This window comes from Macaca mulatta, chromosome 8 (assembly GCF_049350105.2).
Source record: "Macaca mulatta isolate MMU2019108-1 chromosome 8, T2T-MMU8v2.0, whole genome shotgun sequence".
NCBI classification, from domain to species: domain Eukaryota; kingdom Metazoa; phylum Chordata; class Mammalia; order Primates; family Cercopithecidae; genus Macaca; species Macaca mulatta.
The window spans coordinates 152,554,160-152,578,637 of record NC_133413.1 but is presented as its reverse complement, the minus strand read 5'-3'; the positions used below and the strand labels follow the sequence as shown (position 1 = coordinate 152,578,637).

The 24,478-nt window shown below is 57.6% G+C and overlaps 1 protein-coding gene across 7 annotated transcripts in view; it reads left to right on the top strand.

Annotated features, from left to right (window-relative positions):
- The window catches only part of TSNARE1 (t-SNARE domain containing 1), a 209,225-nt gene extending 186,756 nt beyond the window's left edge, over positions 1-22,469 (top strand). For 2 of the 7 annotated variants that reach the window (XR_013397487.1, XR_013397486.1), the window contains exons 18-20: positions 17,058-17,185; positions 21,379-21,527; positions 21,744-22,469. The gene's annotated coding sequence lies outside the window, so the exon portion shown is untranslated. Of the gene's footprint in view, positions 1-11,427; positions 11,649-11,718; positions 11,874-17,057; positions 17,186-21,378; positions 21,528-21,743 lie in introns of those variants that run through there. The other 5 variants (XR_013397485.1, XR_013397476.1, XR_013397477.1 and 2 more) reach the window with 3 other exon arrangements.
- Positions 22,470-24,478: the final 2,009 nt, after the last annotated feature.

Sequence of the window (24,478 nt, the reverse complement as noted above, 5' to 3'; positions counted from 1 at the left end):
TGAGTGAGTGAATGAGTGGATGAGTGAGTGAGTGAATGAGTGAGTGAGTGAGTGAATGAGTGGATGACTGAATGAGTAAGTAAGTGAATGAGTGGATGAGTGAGTGAGTGAATGAGTGAGTGAGTGAATGAGTGAGTAAATGAGTGGATGAGTGAGTGAATGAGTGAGTGAATGAGTAGATGACTGAATGAGTAAGTAAGTGAATGAGTGGATGAGTGAGTGAGTGAATGAGTGAGTGAATGAGTGGATGAGTGAGTGAATGAGTGAGTGAATGAGTGAATGAGTGAGTGAGTGGATGAGTGAGTGAATGAGTGAATGAGTGAGTGAATGAGTGGATGAGTGAGTGAATGAGTGAGTGAATGAGTGGATGAGTGAGTGAGTGAATGAGTGAGTGAATGAGAGGTGAATGAGTAAGTGAATGAGTGGATGAGTGAGTGAGTGAATGAGTGAGTGAATGAGAGGTGAATGAGTGAGTGAATGAGTGGATGAGTGAGTGAGTGAATGAGTGAGTGAATGAGTGGGTGAGTGAATGAGTGAGTGAGTGGATGAGTGGATGAGTGAATGAGTAAGTGGATGAGTGAATGAGTGGATGAGTGAGTGAGTGGATGAATGAGTGAATGAGTGAGTGAATGAGTGAGTGAATGAGTGGATGAGTGAGTGAGTGAATGAGTGAGTGAATGAGTGGGTGAGTGAATGAGTGAGTGAGTGGATGAGTGGATGAGTGAATGAGTAAGTGGATGAGTGAATGAGTGGATGAGTGAGTGAGTGGATGAATGAGTGAATGAGTGAGTGAATGAGTGAGTGAATGAGTAGATGAGTGAGTGAATGAGTGAGTGAATGAGTGGATGGGTGAGTGAGTGAATGAGTGAGTGAATGAGTGGATGAGTGAGTGAATGAGTGGATGAGTGAATGAGTGGATGAGTAAGTGAATGAGTGGATGAGTGAGTGAATGAGTGAGTGAATGAGTGAGTGAGGGCCCCAGGGAGCAAATCCCTGTCCGAGGGCCCCTGGCTCCTGGAGCCACAAGCCTGGGCCCCAGTAAATAGAAAATTACAGTATCCAGGCAACGATCAATCAAATATTTTTCATAAGCACAAAACATTTAAGGGGTTAAGTGGAGGAGCATTCACACACCAGGCATTTACAGGACGTGACAATGCACCACACTCACAGCTGCCATTTATTGAGTGCTTGCTGTATGCCAGCAAAGAGTGAGTACTTTACACAGATTCTCTCCGTCAATCCTTCATCTCACAGAATCTTCTATGGGACTGCCAGGTCCCACATTCCACTGCCAGGAGGTACGGTATTCAGCCCGAGGTCGCACAGCTAGCAGGTGCCAGGCCAGGTTTTTAGCTTGGGTCTGGTGACCCTGAGGCCTGGTGGGCTGCACTGCCTGCCGGTTGGGGCTTTGTGCTAGGGTCTGTTTGCTTTTTGGTGGCCCAGGACAGTTCAGTGCATGCCGTCTTTGGGGCATGACCATGGTGGCACCTTTCACTCAGAAGCCTGGGATATAACATAGATGCCCCTCTGTGATGAGCAGATCAGAAGCCCAAGGGGGCCTGGTTCCCTGGTCCCGGGTCTGGATCCCAGGTGGGTCAGGGCCCCACCCTCCCTGGCCTAACCTGGAAGCCACCAGGGCCTGACCCTGCCCTCGGGGTGTGAGAGGCTCCCTGAGGTCTCCTGTGGCTCTCCAGAGGCTTCCCCATCCAGATCTCTCCCCCGGACCCAGACCCAGCCTCCCAGAGTTCCAGACTTGGGGCAGATGGAGTTTGCCCTGAGTACCACCTCTGAGGGCAGAGTCTGGCAAGTGGGCTGGAAGCAGAGCCGGGCCGTGGAGGGCGCTGTGGAGCAGAGGCCTCCTCACTGTGGGGCCTCAACATGGGGCTTCCCCTCTCTGAGCCTTCGTTTCCTCATCTGTGAAACGGGGCATGCGTGCTACCTTGCAGGGCCACTGAGCATTACAGAGGAGGTCCTGCAGCCCGCCCGGCATCTGGCCTCATTCAGTCACGGCCATGGAGCTCACTGCCCGTCTCTGCTACCCTCGTGGGCTACGTTGCTGTTACGCTGCAGGCGCTCTGCTCTGTGGCCCTGAGGCCCACGGCGGGACACAGCGGTGGTTTCTTTCTGGTGCTCCCACGTGGCCTTTGGGCCAGCAAGACACCAGGACAGAGTGACTGGCCCCAATGGACCCCAGATCCCACCTTTCCCCTCTGTCTCTTCACCACCCCCTGCTGTTCCCAGCTGGCATGTGACTCCCAGCCTGGGCTGGCGCCCATCCACAGTGGGCCGGAGCAAACACACAGCAGCCCACGGGTTGTCCTGGGCAGCGGGCCCTCGGGGTGAAGGAGACTGGCAGCCAGAAGGACGGCTGAGGCCTGGAGAGGCAGGGGGGAAGGGCAGAGCTGTCCTCATAGGTAGGACTCAGGGTCATCCCTGGCATCCAGTCCTGCATCCCTGTCCCCCCAGGACCTCTGCTCTTCTCCCAGGAAATGGACAGGCAGGAAGGCGGGTGAGGGGAGGGGGCCCTGGGGCTTAACTGTGGGCAGCTGCAACCTCTCCAGTAGCAGGGCTGTGTTGGCCAGGAGACCTCATCCCTGTGGCCCATGGCCTTGGGTTTGAGACCTGGCCAGGTCCACCTGGGCGCCCAGGGACAAATCACCGCATTTCCTGGAGCTTTGGTACCGGAATCTGTAAAGGGAAACAGCCTCTCCCTGAGGGCAAGGTTGTAGATACGGGACTGACCTGCAGGGCCGGATTAGAAGCTGTGCCTGGGGGTGGTAGCAAAAACAAGGCCCCCATTCCTCTCCCCTCCTCTTCCCCTCCCTCCCCTCCATCTCTTGCCATCCTTCTCTCCCCAGCCTTCCTCCTCCTTCCTCATCTCTCTCTCCTTTTCCTCCTGCCTGTCTGGGCAGTGAACCCTAGCATGATATGGAAGGAAGAAATGGGGGTGCTGCCTTCAGGGTCCCCCTCTTAGCAGAAACAGGGATTCTGGCTCCACTCCAGGGAAGTCCCACCCAGGAGGTGACACTCAGGGAACAGGAAGCATCTTCAGCCAACCATGACAGGGAAAAGAAGTTTTGTTTCCTAACTGCAGCAAGAGAGACTTCAGTGGGACACAAGGAGGCATCCCCGGGGTGAAGGCTGCAAAGCTCATTCTGAAATTGGGATGTGCTTGGCAAGACTCCTGCCTCCTTGACTGTCTCCTCTGCCCAAAGCAAGCAATTTTGCTTCCGGGTGCTTCTCAGTAATTGCAATAATAAATTGAATAATTAAGTTAAATCCACAGAAGAGAATTAAATATTAATTTCTAATAAGATATTTGGAAAGTGTCAGCAGTGGAATGTGAATGCACTGGGTGCTCCAGTTGCCCGAGCAGAGCAGGGCCTCAAGGCCCCAGGGCCCTCCTGCACCCAGGGTGGGGCGGGGAGGGCTCAGGGCCACACATGCCCAGCCTCTCACAGGGGGCTGGCACCCAGGCGTTCGGACCCTGTGTGTGTTGGGTGGCGGCCTGTGGGTCTGGCATCAGGCAGTCAACAGGGGCAGATGCCTGCTCATGCTGGGCTCACAGCTCCCTGGCAGCTGAGGCTCTTCATCGAGAGGTGGCCCATGCTATTTGGCAGAGTGGTGAGTGGGATGAGAGTGGGACATGTCTGAGGGACATTGGCAGTGAGCTGAAGGATGGGCAACATTCCCAGCCAGACCAGGCTCTGAGTGGTCTGTGCTCCAAGAGGGCCTAGAAACCCACACAGTGAAGCTCAAGGGAGCCCACGAAGTGGTCCGGCCCTCAACAGGCAGCTCTCCAGGGTGGACACTGGATATGACCTGGTCACAGGCTGAGCCCTGACCCTGGTTACACACTGAACCTTGACCCTGGCCACACACTGAACCCTGATCCTGCTCACACCCTGAGCCTGATCCCGGTCACACTGAGCCCAGATCCTGGTCATACGTTGAGCCCTGACTCTGGTCACACTCTGAGTCCTGATCCTGGTCACTCTGAGCCCTGATCCTGCTCACACCCTGAGCCCTGATGAGGTCACACACTAAGCTCTGTTCCTGGTCACACATTGAGCCTGATCCTGGTCATACACTGAGTCTGATCCTGATCACACACTGAGTGAGCCCTGATCCTGCTCACACACTGAACCTGATTCTGCTCATACCCAGAGCCTGAGCCTGGTCACATGGAGCCCTGATCCTGGTCATACAGTGAGCCCTGACCCTGGCCACAATCTGAACCCTGATCCTGCTCACATCCTGAGCCCTGATCCTGGTCATACTGAACCCTGATCCTGGTCACACCCTGAACCCTGATCCTGCTCACACCCTGAGCCCTGATCCTGTTCACACTCTGAACCCTGATTCTGGTGACACCCTGAGCCCTGGCCCTGGCCACACCCTGAACCTTGATCCTGCTCACACCCTGAGCCCTGATCCTGGTCACATTCTGAACCCTGATCCTGGTCACACCCTGAGCCCTGATCCTGGTCACAAACTAAGCTCTGATCCTGGTCACACACTGACCCTAATTCTAGTTACATTTTGAGCCCTGACCTTGGTCACAGGCTGAACCTAAGCCTGGCTATGGACTAGCCCTGACACTTCATTGACGAGGCCAGAAAGCATGGTGCATGCACACTGTGTTTGCCTGGAACAAAAAGTTGATGCTGACATAGCTAAGGTGGGCAGGTCAGAGCCACCTTTTAGTTGATGAGCCCCGTTCAAGGGCTCAGACTGAATCCATCATCAGAGAGACATTGAGGGTGTTTGGAGCTGGGAATTGCCATGGTCAGGGGTGGGTGGAGTGGGAGGGCTGGCCCTGGGGTGATGCCCTTGAGGCAGCGACTGGGATTCAGGAAGGCAGGGGCTGGAGTAGGCAGAGGAGGTGCCATCTGCCCCTGGCAGGCGAGCTGGGGAAGATGGAAGGTGCAGGCACAGAAAGCAGGGACCCTTGCATGACAGCCTCCCCTGAGGCTGGAGCAGCCGTTGCTGGAATCTGGGCTCTGGATCCTCAGCCAGGCCTGGAGGCTTTTGGGCACCTGGCACAGGCTCAGAGTCACTCGGCCATCTCACCTGCATCTCGTGACCTGGGTGGCTCCTCCCTCGGACTCAGGCCCGGTGTTCAGTGTAGGAGCCCAGATCCTGCAGGTGGGGCAGGGCCAGAGCAGAGGGGCACTGGGAGGTGCTGGGTAGAGCCCGACCATGCACACCCCTGCCAGATTGCCAGTCTTAGCAAAAGCAAAAAGAAACCCGTGTCCCATTCAATATGAATTTCAGGTAAAGGACAAATTATCTTCCAATATAATTAATTCCTGTGTAATAATTGGGATATTTTTACAGTAAGACAGTAATTCCTTGTCTATCTGAAATTCAGACTGAAGTCTTGTATTAACCCAGCAACCTGTGGGGCCCATCCATGCCAGGCTCCCCTGGCCCCTGGAGCCTTCCTTACACCCTAGGGCTCCTTTTCCTGGGACTGAAGACCCACAGGAGCCAGGGAAGGCCGACAAGTCATAGCTGGAGGCTACCCCAGAGATCCCCTCCAGCTGAGGTGGGGGTTTGGAAAAGAGCCAGGGGAGACTCAGCCACTCCCTCAGAGGATGAGGCCTGTCACCTGAGCTATGCCCCCACCCTGCTGGGCACCCTCAGGCAAGCCTCTGCACCTCTCTGAGTCTGGCTAGCTCAGGGCAGAATGGGGGTTATAGAACGAACGAACGAATGAATGAATGAATGAATGAGTGAATAAATGAATGACTGGAGCCTGGGTCATCCAGGTCACACACCAAACTCTGATCCTGCTGTGGTTTGTGGCCTCCCCTGCCCTCCTCCTCTCCGGTCCTGGGGTCTTCCAGACCCCAGTCATTCACTCATCCATTCATTCATTCTGTAATCACTGGTTTGAGCATTCCTTGTGCAAGAGGAATGGGCCTGCTCTGGGCTCCCCCCATCCTTGCTGGGGCAGCCACTAGGGAGGGCGCATGAGGGCTTCCTGGGCTGCACCATGGGAAGTGTGAGGCCAGAGTCTGGGGGTCTGGCTGCATGGTTCAAGGGTTCCACCATCGTTGTGGCTGGGCCTGGCAGCGGCCTGTTTGCCCCTCCTCCGGTGTTCCTGATGCCCCTGCTCACCCCTGCCCATGACCACCTGCCCTTGCCTGCCTGCCGTTGGCCTGCTGGCTCTCGTCTCTGGCCAACATTCAAGCTCTCAGCACCATGGACAGCAGCAGAGGGGCCAGAGGCCTTTCTGGGGTCAGCCATTCTTTAAGCAGTTTGTTTGTTTGTTTGTTTGTTTCTTTCTTTCTTTCTTTCTCTCTCTCTTTCTTTCTTCTTTCTCTTTCTCTCTTTCTCTTTTTCTCTCTCTCTTTCTCTTTCTTCTTTTTCTTTCCTTCCTTCCTTCCTTCTTTCCTTCCTTCCTTCTTCCTTCCTTCCTTCCCTCCCTCCCTCCCTCCCTCCCTCCCTCCCTCCCTCCCTCCCTCCCTCCCTCCTTCCTTCCTTCCTTCCTTCCTTCCTTCCTTCCTTCCTTCCTTCCTTCCTTCCTTCCTTCCTTCCTTCCTTCTTTTGTTTCTTTCTTTTTTTTTGAGACAGAGTCTTGCTCTGTCGCCCAGGCTGGAGTGCAGTGGCACAATCTCGGCTCACTGCAACCTCCACCTCCCAGGGTTTAAGTGATTCTCCTGCCTCAGCCTCTTGAGTAGTTGGGATTACAGGTGTGTGCCACCATGCTTGGCTAATTTTTTGTATTTTTAGTAGAGACAAGGTTTCATCCTGATCTGGTGGGACAGATCAGGATGGTCTTGATCTCCTGACCTCGTGATCTGCCCTCCTTGGCCTCCCAAAATGCTGGGATTACAGGCATGAGACACCACGCCTGGCCCTTAGGCAGTTTCTCCATGACCGTTCACCTACCATCTCCTCTCCCTGTTTTATCTCCCCTCTGATGGGGGCCTAAACCCTGGTTCCCTGTTGTCTGGTGTCCAGACCAGTGTGGGGCCCAGGGACACCTGAGGCAGATTTGTTGACTGAGAGGAGGATAAACAACCAGGCAGGGTCAGTGCCAAGTATCTGCCCATTTTACAGATATGGGGGCAGGTCAGAGGGGTTGATCCTTGCCAAGGACTTCAGGCCGGCCTGAGTCTGTGCCTCTGCTCATCTCCCACCCCAGGCTTTGCTCCTCTCAGGCAGGAGGGAGAGTATGGAGCGAGGCAGTGCCCTGTGCCCTATGCCCAGGCTGCTGACCAGTGCAGGGAGGGGCGGGGTGGGACAGGGGGTTTTATGCTGCTGTGCCAGGCCGGGAGGCCGACACCCTCCAGCCCCATCTCCCTGAGAGTCAATTTCCAAAACCCTGCAGTAGCATCTTCCTAGAGACCCCTCTTGGGCCCCCGAGCCTACGGCCAGAGGACGCCAGAGCCCAGGCAGCTCCGCAGGTCCCAGTGACTATACCTGTGTTGCTCAGCCGATCAGGGAGAGCCCGGACCTCATCCTTCCCAGCCCCACACCCCCAGCCCCTGGCCCGGCCCCTGCCTCTCTGCACTGCGCCAGCGTCCGCCCATCTGTTCCAATCCAAAGGTCTCCCCAGCGGCATTCATTCCAGTGCCATATGGCCGAGGCTCAGCCCTCAGAGAAGGGGCAGGGGCACCATGGCGGAGGTGGGAGCTGCTTCTACGCTGGGCCCTGGGGGTGAAGAGACCCAGCTAGGGGTCTGGAGGAACTGGGGCTGAGGGGCAGCAGGGAGAGGGGAAGGCTTACGGCCTGGGCCTAGAGGATGCCACGGGAAGCTCTCCCCCTCAGATCTGCCCCGTCACAGGGCCACTCAGCCAGCAGGTGCCACATGCCATCTGCTGAGGCAGGCAGAGGCTGGGCTGGCTTTGCAGAGGGCCCGAGGGCCATCCATCTCTGGGTCCCCAGCCAGGCTTTTCCCGGAATTCCACAGCACCATGAAGCCAGCCTGGGGTGCAGGCGGAGGGTTGGCCCATTGACCACTGAGGCTCCAGAGCTCAGGGAACGTGGCCCGCACTAGATGCTGAAGGGCGTGTCCAGGCCCAGCTGGGTGGGGCTGAGCTGGCAGCCTCAGCAAAGGTGCCCACGTGGGGCTGCCACTGCCAGCCGGCCTCTCGCCGGTGCGTGCTGGGTGGGGCGGGGACTTCCCTCCCAGGCTGCTGCTCCCTTGGCCTGCCCTTCCCCTCTCTCAGCTCAGTCTGCCTTCCAGGTGTGAGGGCAGGGAGAACTCCCTGGTAGGTCATGGGGGACAGCTCTCCTGGGTGTTCTTAGGTTCACAGCTGGGCCCTGCTGCCCTGGCTTAGACAGAGTGTGTGTGGGGAGGCCGAGGGGTGGTGGTGGACAAGGGCAATGGACGAGACCCAGTTCCCAATCTTGGGGGACACACATGGGGATGGGAGGGGCAGTTCTGGCCAGAAGATGGGGGCGTCAGGCATTGCAAGGCTGCCCCTGACCACCACTGCTGCCACCTCTCATTAGACCCTGTCCACTGACACCAGGACTCTGCATTGTGTTGAGGGGCACGCTGAGCAACACCATCCTTGGGGTGCCCCCACCCTCATCCCCAGGCAGTAAGGAAGTGGGGGGTCCCTCCGAACACAGCTGGATCCTGGTGCGGCAGTCACTCTGCCAGAGCAGTGCAGTGCCTGGGAGTTGGAAACAGCCGTGCACATTACAGATTTGTTCACTCGATAGATACACATTCATGGTGTCTGTGCAGGCCCTGGCCTGGGCCCAGGGACACCTCCGTGGACACCTCCGTGGACAGGACAGGTCTCTGCCTGCAGGCGCAACCATCTGGCTAGGAGCATGGACAGAGAGTGTGATGAGGCCACAGGTGAAGCCCCTGAGGTGGGAAGTGCTGGCGGAGGGAGCCCTTATCAATGGGAAGTCCTCATCAGCTCAGCTGCCGTAACCAAGCACCACAGGTGGCTTCAACCACAGAAGAAACTGCCCTTTGCCCCGGAGGCTGGAAGTCCCAGATCAGGGTGCTGTCAGGGTTGGGTTCTGATGGGGCCCTTCCAGGCTGCTGAGGGCGACCTCTCCTACATCCTCACGTGGCAGAGGGAGGGCGGGAGCTCTTGGGGCCTGGATCCCACAAGGAGGCTGTACCCTCAGGACCACAGCACCTCCCAGAGGCCCTACCTCTCACACCATCACCCTGGGGGTTATTTTCACGTTTGAGTTTTGGAGGAACACAAACACTCAGACCGTAGCAGGGGCTGGAGTGAGGCTGGTTGTGATTTTAAACAGGCCTCACCGAGAGCGAGGTGCAGGGAAAATCATTCCAGCAGAGGGAACAGCCCGGGCCCAGCGCGAGGTAGACCTTGGGCCTGGCAGAGCCCAGAGAGTTCTGGGCAGGAAGTGAGGGGCCATATTTTAAGAATGATTGGAGAAATATCCTGAGGGATCCAGGGACTGGGTGCAGTGGGGCACAGACAGGGACCATCCCGAATCCGGGGTGGCGGGGAGAGGAGGTGGTAGGGGGTGGGGCAGCCTCAAGGGGATTCTGGATGTGCCAAGGCCGAGCCCCAGGCTGGAGTGAAGGGTCCAGGGAGACACTGCGGTGTGGATGGGGCCAGGCTTGGGCTGTGGGCGGGGAGCGGGGTCTGCTCTGACTCCAGCTGCAGCCCTGCAGTGGCCGCCAGTCCTCCCTTCTGGGTTCCCAGGGCCAGGCAGGCCACACCCAGTGTCATCGCCTGCTCCCTGGACCTTGGCTATGTCTGAGTTGGCCGGTCCCTGAGCCCTGATGCCCTCAGACCCTGGCCATGCCTCTTGCCAGCCCTGAGGACCCCCTCTCCATACTCACTATGGAGAGCTTTGAGGGCAGGACAGGTGTCTCCAGGGACTGGCACTTTGGGGAGAATCCTGGAAAGGCCAGGGCTTCCCGGGGGGCTGGGCTCTGATGGGGAACCCCACAGCACCAGGTGCCTTGGCCCAGCTCGGCCCTGCAGGAGCTGCCTGCACATCACTGGGCCACCTGCTGGGCACCTGGCTCAGCACCCAAGAGGCCCCTCACTGGCCTAGGCCCACGGCCTTGCCCTGCCTTCGCCTCCCTGCTTCCTGTGGTAATCGGATTTCGGGGAGCCAGCAGTGAGTTTGCCATCAAGTCCTGAGGGGCCCCCTCCCTCGCTGCCTCCTCCCTCTGCTCCTCCAGAAGGCCCAGCTCCTGGCCCCAGGGACTTCGCTGCCCACAGCCCTGTCTCCAGCTGCCTCTGCCCACGGCCAGGCAACTGGCATTTTGTCCTTATTGGACTTTTATAGGGGTTTTCAGTTTTTCTTTTGAAAATAGATTTATTGGTCGTGCAAAAATGATACATGCTCGCTGCAAAAAAGTCATCATGGAAAAGTACGGAGAAGTAGCAGCTGCCCCCTTGCTGTCTGCCCAAGGCTAGAGGGGCACGGGATGGGGCCTCAGAAGCAAGTGGCCTGCTCCCCAGGAGAGGAGCTGGAGGAGGGACATTCTCTCCAGCCCCGGAGTCCACCCAGGATTTCCCTGGCAGGGAAGGATTAGAGAGGGAGGGAGGGAGGGGAGAGTGGGAGGAGAGAAGGAGGAAGGGGGAGGGAGGGGGGAGAGGAAGAGCGGAGGGAGGGGAGAGAGGAAGGGGAAGGGAGGGAGGGGAGGAAGGATTGGGGAGAGGGAGGGGAGGGTGAGAGATGGGAGAAAGGGGGAGGGGAGAGGGAGGGGGAGGAGGAAGGATTGGAGAGAAGGAGGGGAGGAGGAGGGAGAGGAGAGAGGGAGGAGGAAGGGTTTGAGAGAAGGAGGGGAGGAGGAGGGAGAGGAGAGAGGGAGGAGGAAAGATGGGAGAGAGGGAGGGGGAGGAGGGAGGGAAGAGAGGGACGGGGGAGGAGAGAGAGGGAAGGGGAGGAAGAAGGATTGGAGAAAGGCAGGGAGGGAGGGAAGAGAAGGAGAGGGGACGGGAGAGGGAGGGAGAGGGGGAAGGATTGGAGAGAGGGAGGAGGAGGGGAGAGGAAGGGGCCGGGGAAGATCGAGGGTCGTCTCGTGGGCCTCTGGCTTTGAAGTCAGATGGAGGGTGTGCCCAGGAGAGGGAGAGCTGGTGGGTGCGCCAGGCAGAGCCTGCTGAATTGGGCCTGGGGAGCTCCAGTGGACTCGGAAAGGCTCTAGCCACAGGCGTCCCCAGCCTGGGCACATGGATGCGGCCGGGAAGGATGGATTGGGCAGGGATGGAGTGCAGGGCAGGGGATGGTGCTGAGTGTGGGGACAGGTGACCGAGGCCTGCGTGGAGCCTGACCAGGGCTGGGAGAGTCTGGGCTGGCCCCTGCAGCTGCAGGTGGCCACTCCCCTCTCAGGGCCCTACCTCCACTGTCAGCCCCAGACCAGGCCCAGGTACTTCTCACCCACCCTCTGGCACCTTGGGCTCTCCCTGTCACCTGGTCAGGGCCCCGTCTGAGCCTCCACTTTCTCATCTGCAGCATGGGCCGCTGAACCCTCAGCTGGCTGTGATGTGGGTTCTCCAGCCCCGAGCACCCATCCTGGTCCGGAGCTGGGAGCTGATAGAGTCCACTGCGTTGCCAGCTGATGCCGTCACCTGGCCTGCACTGGTCCCGAGAGCTTCACAGCTGCCTGCTGTCCTCCCCTGCGCGGACCCCACTCACCCCTGTGTCGGCCCCAGCTGAGCGAGAGCTTCACAGCTGCCTGCTGTCCTCCCCTGCGCGGACCCCACTCACCCCTGTGTCGGCCCCAGCGGAGCGAGAGCTTCACAGCTGCCTGCTGTCCTCCCCTGCGCGGACCCCACTCACCCCTGTGTCGGCCCCAGCGGAGCGAGAGCTTCACAGCTGCCTGCTGTCCCCCTCTGCGTGGACCCCACTCACCCCTGTGTTGGCCCCAGTGGAGCCCCCGAATAAACCACTGCAACTTATCCAGCCACGCACCTGTCTTCGTCTGTCAGGGACCCCTGAGATGAAGCCTGGGTGGGATCTGGGTGGGAATGGAGGCCAACAGGACTGCGGGAGGCAGGCTGGGGCTTGCTGGGGAGTGAGTGTGGCTGTGTGTGAGCTTGTGTATGAACATGAACCTGTGCTCACAGCTGGGGAGGGGCATGCTGTGAGCCTTGCTGTGGTGGTGGGTGGGAAGCTGCCTTGGTTCTGTGTGGAGCCAGGGCACTGCTCCCCACCTGGGGCTGTCTCAGCCCCCACCAAGAGGGGCTTCATCAAGGAAGCGGCCTGGAATGCCACACCAAGCCCTTGATGGGTGGAGGTCCTTGCCTTCCTCCCTGAGGGCCTAGGACAAGCCCTTGCCCCTCCTGGGACCTCAGTTTCCCACTCTGAAAGCTAAGGGTTGGCTTTGGCCCTGGCTGCTCCCAGGCTGTGGCCTCTCTGCTGCCTGCTGCCCAGCTCCACGTTGGGGGCGTGAAGGGGGTCCCTGGCAGGGTAGAGCCTGCTCTGTGGCAATCCCAGGCTCCTCTTCTCTGCACCTGTTCCCCCAGGAGTAGGGGGTAGGACCCCCAAGAACAGAAGGGTCCATGCAGAGTGGCCGCTCCGCCCACCGTGGCCCAGAGGGCACCAGGAGGGCAGTGCACTGAGGGCAAAGCGTCTCCCCAGCTGCCCCAGGCTGCGTCAGCACAGCGGCCAACACTGAGGGGTCCCCAGCACCCTCCTCAGCCAAGGACTGGGGGTGGGGGGTGCACAGCAGACCCTGCAGGGCAGGCGGAGTCTGTGACCCCCCAGGAAAGCGTGCGCCCCCCTCCATGCGCATTCCAGCCAGGTCTGCAGACGCTGGTTCCTGCTCAGGCAGAGGGAGGAGATGGCCCCAGCCTCTCCCCGCCCCATGCCCTCCGCCAAGGCCTGAAACCGCCACAAAGCCAGCACCACACACAGTGCTTCAGGATTTTAGAGATTCCATGAAGAGATTTCTCAGCAATTTTCTTCCCAGGGGCCTGAGGAACACAACACTGAGGCAGCACTGCTGGGCTCAGTGACAGGCGGGGAGCTGGGCAGACGGCCCCCCCAGAGCTGCTGTCATCTTCTCAGATTTGCCACTGCACAGGCTGGCTCCGGGATGTCCGAGGAGGTGTCAGGGAGCAAATTGGATTTGGCACCTCCTGGCTGCAGGTGTGAGGGCTCCAGAGGCTGAGGAGGCCAGACTCAGTCCAGGCAGGGCCGCAGCTGCTGGGAGGCCCATGATGAGGCCGAGGGAGGAGGCTCTGGGGGCAGGGCAGGCTGAGAATGGATGGTGGAGGGGCCAGGTGCTCACCGCCCAATTCTCTCCTACGCAGCTGGGAACCCAGCTTGGGGGGGGCAGACAGCCCTGGGCTGGGGTCACGTGCACAGTTTACAGATGAGGAAATGGAGCCTGGAGAGGAGGGGCTTGTCTACAGGGAGGGGCCTGAGCCAGGCTGCCAGGGAGGGGGGACCAGGCTGGGGGCTCTGCCTTCGTTCTCTGTGAGCTGCGTGACCTTGGAGGCCATGGGGGAAGTCAGCCCATTGTGGAATGCACTGCTGTGACTGGCTGCCCCGAGCCCCTGCCCCATCAGCACTTCCCCGGGGTGGGCCCGGGGTGGGAGCAGGTGTTCTGGGGTGAGGAGTTCAGGCCGAGCCAGCAGGAGGGGATGCCAGGACAGTGCTGCCTTGGCAGCAGCTGCTACCACCCAGCCAGACGTGGCCTCCCCACTCAGGACTGAAGTGTCAGAGTCACCTTCAGGTCCCCCTGTCTGGAGCAGCAGGAGGCTGAGAGCCTTGCCCGCTGTCCCAGCTGAGCGGCCCCAGCCAGAGAGGCCCACCTGGTGGGTGTCCATCTGGTGCCAGGATAGGAGAAGGGGTGGACGGGAAGGCAGTAGCCACAGTAGCACCCCGGGAGGCAGCAGGCCAGTGAGGGAGGGCATCTCGGCACCCTCACCAGCCCTCTCCTTCTTCAGAGGCCAAGGCCTAGAGAGAGACTGGGCTTCCCCCAAGTCGTACAGCACCTCCGTGGCAGAGCTCGAATGAAAATCAGTCTTCTGGTTCCCAGCCTGGACACAATTTATGGGAACCCAAAGGTCAGAATTGTTGAACTTCCGGGGAAAGTTCCCGCTGACAGGTGATGGAGAGAACACGACGTTGGTGCACAGCAGGTGGACCAGAGGTGTCTGTCCAGTGGGCATCATGTACCAGGGCAGGGTCAGGAGTCTGTGGCCCTCTCTCTCTTGCCCTCCTTGCTGGCACTCTGGTACGATGGAGACAGTGTGGATCACACTGCTCTGCCTCAAATCCTGCCTGGGAAGGTGATATGGACAAGCTTGTGGGGTGTGGAGGCTCAGGCTGCTGTGGGAGGGTTGGGCCTGGCACCCTCCTCATGCAGGAGCTGTGGGGACCCTGCCTTGGGGGAACCCACTGCCCAGGAACTTCTCTGCTGCTGGCCTTAGGACCCCAGAACACTGCTGGGCCCCTTGAGCTCCGAGCCATGGATCTGCCGAGGGAGCTCCCTGGAGAGGTCCCTTCAGCTCGGCAGCAGCCACAGGATTCAGGTGTCCCAGTGCAAAATGAAAATGCAGGGCCTGGACGAGGGCAGGAACATGGGTCCCTTCCCATGGGTCCCTTCCCTTGGGCCCTACATATCCCTAGTCTTATTCACCCCGCCAGCCTTCTGCCCCCCAGGTTTGGCTCAAAGGCTTGGGGCTGGAATCACCTGAAGCCTCACTCAGTCACATGCTTCCTGGTTGATGCTGGCTGTCTGCTGGGACCTAAGCTGGGGCTGAGGGTTCCAACACCCACGCGTGTCCTCTCCATGTGGATTGGGCTTCCTTACAAGATGGCAGCTGGCTCCTGGGGGAGCATTTCAAGAGAGTGAGCAAGGCAGAAACTGCATCCTTTTTATGACTTCTCAGAAGTCACGTGGCATCACCTCCATCACATTCTTTTGGTTGGAGCTGTCACAAGCCCCTAGGTTCCAGAGAAGGGGAAGGAGACTCCACCTGTCTTAGTCTGTTTGTGCTATGATAACCAAATACCCAAGACTGAATACTTCGTATCGAACAGAGATTTATTTCTTACAGTTCTGGAGGCTGGGGAGTCCAAGGTCCAGGGGCCAGCATCTTTCAAGAGCCTTCTTGCTCCATGATCTCATGGCAGAAGGACAAGAGCACACGTGAGACAGAGGGAAAGGGTTGTACCCATTTTCTCATCAGGAACCCACTCCCTCAACAATGACGTTAATCCATTGTGAGGGTGGGGCCATCATCACCTAATCACCCTTGCAATAGTGTTGAAAGGCCCCACCACTCAACACTACAGCATTGGCGTTTATGTTTTCAGCACATGAACTTTGGGGGACACATTCAAGCCACAGCACCACCTCCTGATGGGAGAGTGGTAAGGTGACCGTTTTCGGAAAATGCAGTTTGCCACAGTTCCCCTTTTCTTCACGCTCAGCTTGTTGGAAGTTATTGTACTGGTGGTGTGAGTCAAACCGTCACTCTGAGGCTGTCAGGCTTGGAGGTCCCTCCTGAATGGGGTCGTGGTGTCTTCCACTGGACACCATGGTAACACAGCTGTATCCAGGAGATCCTCTGGGTTGTGGGCACTCTCTTCATGTGGTTCTTCAGGTCTCTTGTCCTTGATAATCAGGGTTGATTCCCCAGCCACTGCCTTCATGCTGCTTTGCTTGTTAGTTTGGTGCCACCAGACAGGTGGCCAACTCAGCCCCCAGGGCAGCAGAGCCATTCCTGTGACCCCTGGTGGAAACATTCCGGCACTGGGCATTATCTTGGGCAGTCCCTATGAGGGGAATGTGAACTGGTGGAGAATGTGACCATGAGAGACCACCCCATAGGTTCTGCCTGGGGGAGAAGGAGCTCCAGATATAAGTCCCTTGTTCTCAGCACACACCCCATCCTGTAGGACAGTATCCCTCCGCATGGGGCATTGTTTCTAAATGGTGTCTTCAGGCACCCTCTTCGTTGCACAGGAGGCCAGTTGCTTCAGGGTGATGAGGAAGCCAGGGAATCCTGGAGGCATCAGGTGTGACTCTGCTTTTTTTTTTTTTTTGCTACGAAATGATTTCCTTGTTGGAAGATTAAGAAAAGGCTCTAGAGTCTCAGGCCCAAAGTTCTTGCAGAGGGGAGAAATGGCTACCTGTTGTCAATAGCTTAGTCTTTTAAATCTGTTTAAGCATCTCTCTATCCCTCATCCATCCTCCCATTTCCCATCCATCCACGCAGCCATTTATCCCTCTAACCCCCATCCATCCATCCACCTATCCATCTATTCCTCCCCATCCATTCATTTATCCATCTATCCTTCCATCCCCCATCGACTCATCCATTCCCCATCCATCTACCCATACCCCCATCTATCTACCCACCCATCTATCCCCCCACCCCCATCCATCCATCCACCTATCCATCCATTCCTCCCCATCCATCCATTTATCAATCTATCCTTCCATCCCCCATCTATTCACCCATTCCCCATCCATCCACCCATCCATCCACCCACCCATCCACCCACCCATTTATCCCTCTAACCTCCATCCATCCGCCTATCCTTCCATTCATCCATCTATCCTTCCACTCCCTGTCTATTCATCCATTCCCCATCCATCCACCCACCCACCCATCTATCCCTCCAACCCCCACCCATCCACCTATCCATCCACTCCTCCCCATCTATCCATTTATCCATCTATCTCTCCATCCCCCATTTATCCGTCCATTCCCATCCATCCACCCATCCATCCATCCATCCACCCACCCACCCATCTGCCTATCCATTTATCTCTCCAACCCCCATCTATCTATCCACTCATCCATCCCCATCCATCCCCCATCTATGCATCCATCTATCCATCCCCTACTCACCCATCCATCCATTCACCCATCCATTCCCCAGCCATTTGCCCATCTTTCCTCCATTCACCCATCCATTTATTCATACAATCCCCCATTCATCTACCATCCACCCATCCATTTCCTATCCAGCTCCCACCCATCTACCCACCCATCTATCCACCCATCCACCAACCCACTCATCCATCCATCTATCCCCCACACATTCACCCATTCATTCATTTGTTCTCTGGAGAGCTGCCTTCTAAGCACCCCCATCCCACCTACCTGGGCTCAACACAGGAAGTAAAGCAGGACTCCTGTGCCCCAGAAGCTCCCAGTGTGGTGGAAGAGCATCCATGTAGACAGAGAAGCCACATTCACCGTGGGTGGCACAGAGGAGGAAGAACACAGGAACAAAGGTGTCACAGGTCAGGTAACGCTGCTGGGGTCTAGGTAGCTTCCAGACAGGGTGACCTTGACCTGCAGGCAGGGAGGAGCTGGTGACCTCCCTCCCATCGAGGGTCACCCGCACAGTCCCGTAGCAGCCAGACTCCTAGAACCAATTTTTGGACTGAAGTTTTCAGTTCTCCCTTTAACCAAATCATTGCTCCTTTTCCCGGCGAGTTTCCAATTTAAATACCCAAATTGTTTACTTGCTGAAATCAATCGACAAGGGACCAGCTTGTATTTGCGATTCAATTGACTATGATACACTGTATTACACTTACAGCTCGAATGGATTTCTTTTTAATTTATTTTTCTCTTAACGGTCTCCTCAGCGGTAATTCCAAGACTAATTGTCCTCCCGATCACCCTCATCAGCTGGAGGAAGGATAATGAATTGCTGTAGTTCACAGAGGATGCTGGCCAGGAGCTGCCGGGTCCCCAGCCCTCCCAGCACCCCTTCCCTGGGTCCTCCCTTTCAGGCCAGCCCTTGCGCTGTGAGCTGAAGTCCTCCCAGGGGAGATTCCACTGTCAATGGTTTCATCTGTTGGGCTCAAGATGGGGCGAATCCCAGAGAAGAGGGCAGACCCTGCCCCTGCCCCTTCTCCTGCCTGGTGACTGCTCTGCAAGTTCCCATATGGCAGGGAAGCGGGCTGGAGGCCCGTGGAGCTCTGAGGGTCTGTGATCTGCTGTGTATCCTGAATGAACCTCTTCTCTCTGGGCCTCAGTTTCCCCATCTGTGAGATGGGCCTCCTGGTCTCTAGAGCCCCTTTGGCTGAGACCTTCTGTGGATCTGTTTAGGGCTCAGGGAAAGGAGGGCTGGGCAGTGCATCCTGCACGAGTCTGGCTCAGACCCCGCCTCTGCTGTCACTTGTCCTTCCCCCTTTCCCTCACATCCCACCGTCCACTCTGGGGTCTGTGTGTCCGTGTGCCTGGGGCCAGCTTGGCACCAGGTGTTAGACCGGCTTGGCTGTGCAGGTGGGCATCATTGCCAACCCCGCTTTCCAGGTGGGAACACGGGAGGCCCTCAGGCACCAGGGGCCTTCAGCCCAAGAGCCAGGCTTCACCCCAGAGCCATGTGGCCATGGAGGTGCTGCTCCAGCCGTGCCTGGCCGAGGGCGCTTGCCTGCGCTCCCTTGGGAGAGACTTCTAGGAGCCCTGCATCCACCCTGGGGCTCACTTCCGTGAACAAGCCACACCGTGCCCTGAAATATCCTGTAGTGGGGAGAGGGGAGGCGAGGTCTCAGGCGAGGGCTCAGGTGGGGCCCCCAACACCGCCAGGTGGAGACCCCTGCAGGAGAGGCCACCAGAGGCAGAGATGCCACGACCCCCTCATAAGTGCTTCCGGATGTGTACGTGCCTGTGTATCTGTGTTTGTGTCCGTGTTTGTGTGTGTCTTGCTTCTGTGTGTGCACATGTGTGTGAGCATGTGTATGAGCGTGTGTGTGTGCATGTTTGTGTGTGCATGTGTGAGTATATGTGTGTGCATGCGTGTGCATGTTTGTGTGTGCATGTGCGAGCATTGTGTGCATGTGTGTGAGCATGTGTGTCTACATGCATGTGCATATGTGTGAGCATGCATCTACATGTGTGTGCACATATGTGAGCAGGTGTGCATGTTTGTGTGTGCATGTGTGAGCATGTGTGTGTGCATGTTTGTGTGTGCATATGTGTGTATGCATGCGTGTGAGCATGTGTGTGTGCATGCATGTGTTCCTTGCACGTGTGCATATATCTGCATTGTGGTATCTGTGTGTGCCTCTGTTGTGCCCATGTGTGTCTCCGTGTGTGTCTGTGTATGTGCGTGTTTGTATGTGTGTGCATATGTGTGTGCTCGTGTGTCCGTGTGTGTCTCTGTGCATATGTGTGCATGTGTGGGCACGAGGGAGCCACTCACGGAGACTGAAGCAATGGGATCCTGGTTCCTGCCCACCCAGTGCCTTCCTGACCGGGCCTCAGTTTCTCATTTGTGATGTGGGGTGAGGGTGAGAGGCGTCTCTGTGGCCCTTTAGAGGTGACCAGATGCCTTCATCCGTCCTTTGTCCTCTGACCTTCGCACAAGTGAGGGGTGTGGGGGGTGTATTTAATTACCCTCCTCAGCGCCTGGCAGCCTCCATGGTGGAGCAAGCAACTGGGCCTCTGCCCCTGCCCCCCACCCCCAGTGCTCCCTCCATGCCTTGACACGTGGGGGAGACAGAGCTCCCCAGGCTTCCACATGGATTGATTTGGCGGCCTCAGGAATAGATGTGTCCATACATTAGGTGCGTGTGGAAACACAGCCCCAATAACTCCAGCCTGCATGCCTCTGCCTGAAAAATTCTCGCATGATGGGAATTATTTTGCTATTTTGGGGTATATATCCTCACAGGAGCTGAGATGCTGTTTCCATCATGGGTGCCACCATCAAGAAAAGGAGAATCAATGACAGAGTGAGAGGCGGGATGAGTGAGGGGAGCCCTGGCTGTGTCTGGCGCCAGAGTCAGCCCTCAGGCTTCCAGAAAGGTCTGGGTGCCAAGGGCACCCAGCTGGAGTCAGCCCCCAGGCTTCCAGAAAGGTCCGGGTGCCGAGGGCACCCAGCCAGAGTCAGCCCCCAGGCTTTCAGAAAGGTTCAGCTGCCGAAGGCACCCAGCCTGTGCCTCCTGGCCTCTCTGAAGCCGCCAGAGGTGAGGTCAGCGAGGATGTCCAGCCACAGGAACCAGGAGCTCAGATGACTCTGTGAACTGGAGGGGACAGGAGACCTCTCAAGGCCACACAGCAGCTGGACATGGGCAGGGTCTTGCCCAGTCACTTGAGTTTCTGCCCACAAATACACCAGCCAGAGGGAGACAGCGCCCCTGTGCATGCAGACCCTGATAGACCCCAAACACTCCTGTTTGTGGCGTCCCTGCCCTTGGCCCCGCCCCTGCTGACCACCCTGGGGCAGCCCCTTCAGCTTCAGCTCAGATGCACGAGCGGTCCTGGGTCTGGGTTCTGACTCTGGTTTCAAATCAAGCTTGGTGGTTCAAACTTAGAAAGGTCGTTTCCTTGACTTCAGACTCCTTATTTGTACAATGAGCCAATAATACCTTCCCCTGAAGGTTCTGAGTAGCTGGCATTCTGATATGTTAGGCACCTGGTAAATGCAGCACTTTTGGCTCTTTGGGTCTGTTCTGTCTGCAATGGGCTGGGCCGCTCAGAGGCAGTGAGTGTGCAGGCAGAGAGGGGGCCCACTACTCAGGTGTGGGAGACTGGGTGAAAAGGCTCTGAGGTCTCTTCAAATGGAGTTGACACAGAATGGCAAGGACACCCAGGATCCAAATCATCCAGTCCTGCCTAGAAGTGCAGACGTCCTTCTGGAGCTGTGCCCCCCATGTTGCAGCCAGGAGGCACGTTCTCCCTGCCCCTGCCCCTGTCCCAGGGGAGGGAGCTGAGGTTCCCAGCGGTGCCTGCCATGCATTGAGATGCCAGGGAGCCTGAATTCAATTACGCACCAGGTGTTATGTATGTGGCATCCCACGGATGCATTGATCTCTCAGGGTGACAGATCGGTTATGAATCAGGTAATAGACCAGCTTGTAAGTGAAATATATTGTATTGTGCAGGCGGCCTGCTCGAGTATCGGCTTGAGGGGAATAAGGCAGATTTACGAGCCTGGGAGGGTGGCCGGGGCATCAGCCGTTCACCCTGCACAGTCACAGCTGCTAGCCTCATACCTGTGTCCGGGGAGCCGGGAAATAGAGAGGTGATCTGGGAGAGGAGGAGGGAACAGCACAGAGAAGGGTCCACCGGTGGGAGGGCCCAGGAATGGGGCACAGAGCAGGGCAGGGAGGCTGTGGGTCCTCAAGAGACCCCGGGAGCAGTGCGGGAGGATCACGGGTCTGGAGTCCAGGGCGGCGTCCTGGGAGCAGCACGGGAGGATCACGGGTCTGGAGTCCAGGGCGGCGTGGCGCTCCTAGGACCTGATCATGCCTGTGGTCCCTTTCATGAGGGCTTCGTGTCCCGGGAACCTGTCAGCGACTATCTAGGTCCCCTCCGACGACACTCACAGCCCAGGAGTCAGATGCTATCATCGTCCCCTTGCAGCTAGGCAGGCTAAGCTCAGAGATGGCAAGAAACCTCTCTGTGCCACGCAGCTGAGGGGAGGCCAAGATTGCCAAGCCAGACAGACTAACTTTGTGCCTTTTGCTTCCCCGCTCAGCTCTTCTGAACCAGGACAAGCAGGAGTGAGGCCCCATGGAGGGGGCCCTACCCTGCCACACTCAGGCAGTGCACCCCAGGACTCTGACGCTCAACCTCTGTGACCTCAGCCTCTACACACAGCAGACCAGGACGGGGCCCTGCTCAGAGGTGGGAGCAGTGCTCTGGTCTGCCTGGCAGAGGGCCGAGGTGGAGGCTGGAGGGCTGTCAGGGTCAGAGCAGGCGGCCTGGGCGTGGGCGGGCAGGGAGAGCCTGGCCGGGGACTCCCGTCACCCACTGTACTTGGCTGATATCACTGTTCAGGTGCTGCCTCCCCATGCGGAGTCAAATGCCCTGAGCAGAGGGGGCCTTTCTTTTCATATGCAGAGCCCAGCCAGGGCCCAGCCTGTGAGAAGCTCAGAGAGAGGGCAGCGTGAGCGGATGTGGTGGACATCCAGGAGCACCCGCGGTCCTGGGGCTTGGACCCGCCTAAGATGAGACACCAGGGCTCAGGACTCAGCCTCCAGTCACAGTCTGGGTTCAGTACGTGACCTTGGTCAGAGCTCAGACTGTGACCAGAGCAGGGCTCAGTCTGGGGCCAGAATCATGGCTTAGACTTTGCCTAGGATAAGGCTTGGAGTATGACCTGGGTTAGGACTCAGTGTATGGCTATGATTGGGGCTCCGTGTGCAGCCCAGATGAGGGCTCAGGGTGCAGCCCTTAGAGGAAAGGAGCTGCCTGGGCCACCGGAGAACAGAGCTCTCATCCCCTGGATCCCTTCGCTCCACCCTCTCTCCGAGGACCCGACCAAGACCATCGGTGGATGCACAGAAGCTTCTGGATCTGCTCAGGCCCCTCTGCTGTGGAAACCCTCCTGGCCCCCTCTCCCTGCTGTGGGTCTACGTCACTGAGAGGCCCCGTGAGCATCTCTAATGAGCTCCTTCCAGGGCGAGGCTGGGGGCTGGAGGGGGCCCAATTTATCTCTATTTATGCCTCTCCTTATAGCTCCACCAGCTTCTCAGTAATCTTTATGGGGTTCAATTATTGTATCTCCAATTGATATGAGTGATTTCAGTGGTTCTTAATGTTCCGTATTAAATCTCCAGTGTAAAATATCTTTAATGTTCAGCATAAAATACCTAGTCATTGCCGGCAATGCAGCCACGGAGGCCTCGCCGGGAGCCGCGGGCCTGGTTCTGGGTGGCAGGTGAGGTGTCCTCACCCCTGGGCCCACAAATCAGTGGGGGTGACAGCCGCTCCTCCACCCTGGTGGCTGGAGCACCTCATGGTGAGAACTTAGGTTTTATGGGAAAATAGAGCTGGGGCTTGAGGCTGGGAGTGATACGACTCACCAGTTTCCTGTTTCTGTTGTAACAACTAACCACCAACCCATGACTTCAACCAACAGAAATTCGTTTCTTACAGCTCCATAGTCAGAAATCCAGGAGGAGAGTCAGGGACTCCATCTAGGCGTCGGCAGAGCTGGCCCTGCCCAGACGCCCTGTGGGAGGCTCCCTCCTGGCATCTGCAGGCTTCTGGAGACCTGCTTTCCTTGAAGCCTCTGTCTCGAGGCCCTTCCCCTCCTCACACCTGTCTCCTGCCTCCCTCTCTTTTTCCTTTTTGAGATTGGGTCTCGCTTTGTCAACCGCGTGGAATGCAGAGCTGGAGTGCAGTGGTGCCCTCATGCTTCACTGCAGCCCCCCTCTCCTGGGCTCAGGTGATCCTCCTGCCTCAGCCTCCCAGGTAACTGAGACTAGAGGGGCACGCCACTATGTCCAGCTAATTTTTAAATATTTTTTGTAGAGACGAAGTCTTGCTATTTTGCCCAGGCTGGTCTTGGCCTCAAGTGACCCTCTCACCTTGGTCTCCCAAAGTGCTGCGATTATAGGCATATGCCTAGCCACCTGCCTTCCTCTTAAAAGGACCCTTGAGTTGACATTTAGGACCCACCTGGGTCACCCAGGATTGTCACACATCTCCTGGTCCCTCGCCTCTGCACATCCCTTTTGCCACGTGTGGGGCATAACCACAGGGTAAGGTCCATGCATGGTGTGTTTCCATGGTAACATGGTGAAATGGAAACACGCAAGGGCACATCCTCACCATGCCTGTGAAAGCCCCAAGGCTGCCCTCGTAGCTGCAAGGGGTGCAGCTGCCAACCCTGCCTCTCGTGTTTTCATTGCTACCGTCTTCCCCCAGTAAGAGCAGCCGATGCCCCTGCCCGGCCCATGTGAGAGCTCCTTGTAAACACGCTTTGCTTTGCTGCAGCTCATGTGCATCTTAAGGGAAGTTTCTACTAAGCCGTGTCCCCTCCTCAAGGTCATTCAGTCATGCAACAAACACCTGTGCAGATAGAAGGAAACAGAGGTGGGTCAGACACCAGGAACGCTCAGTGGGAGGAGGCCAGCGGGCAAACACATCTCACAATTCAACAAACGAGGGCTGCAAGGTGCCATCCAGGAAGTCGGGACCGTGGACTGAAGGGAAGATGGTGGCAGGGTGGTCTGGAAGTGGCCAGGAGTAGCAGCGACCTCGGCCTGCCTCCAGGTCCTGCCTCTATCTTGTGCCGTGGACTGGAGGCAGTCCCACTCAGTAGGACAGGCTGTGCTGATGCTGGCTGTGTAATCCAGAGGCTCCGGGATGGGCAGGAGGGAGATGGACATGGTGGGTAATGTGCAGAAACGGATGAGGACGGGGGAGTCATGGGTGACCTGGAGTCAAGGGAATAGGCCTGACGAGATGTCTTGAGTAGGCTCAGGCTGGAGCCCTGTGGAAGGCGGGTGGGACTGGGGATGCCCTCTTGACCTTTGATGAAGGGGCTAGGGACCTTGGCCAGTCCCAGGGTGAAGGCTTGCCATTGCACAGGGTTACTTGAGGTCTGGATCCTGCATCACGACAGCAGCCTACATCCCACAATAAACAAAGGTGGTGTTATTAGGAGAGCTTGGCATCCCTTGCGGGCTCCGTTTCCTGGGGTTTCACCCTGTGAGCACAGAAGCTCTTCAAATGCTTTGCCAGTTAGACTGAAAGACCCACGAGAGGGCAGATGCCAGGGATCCCCAGGCAGGGACCTGCCCAGAGCCACAGGCCCAGCAGGATGAGAAACACCGTGGGGGTGAGTT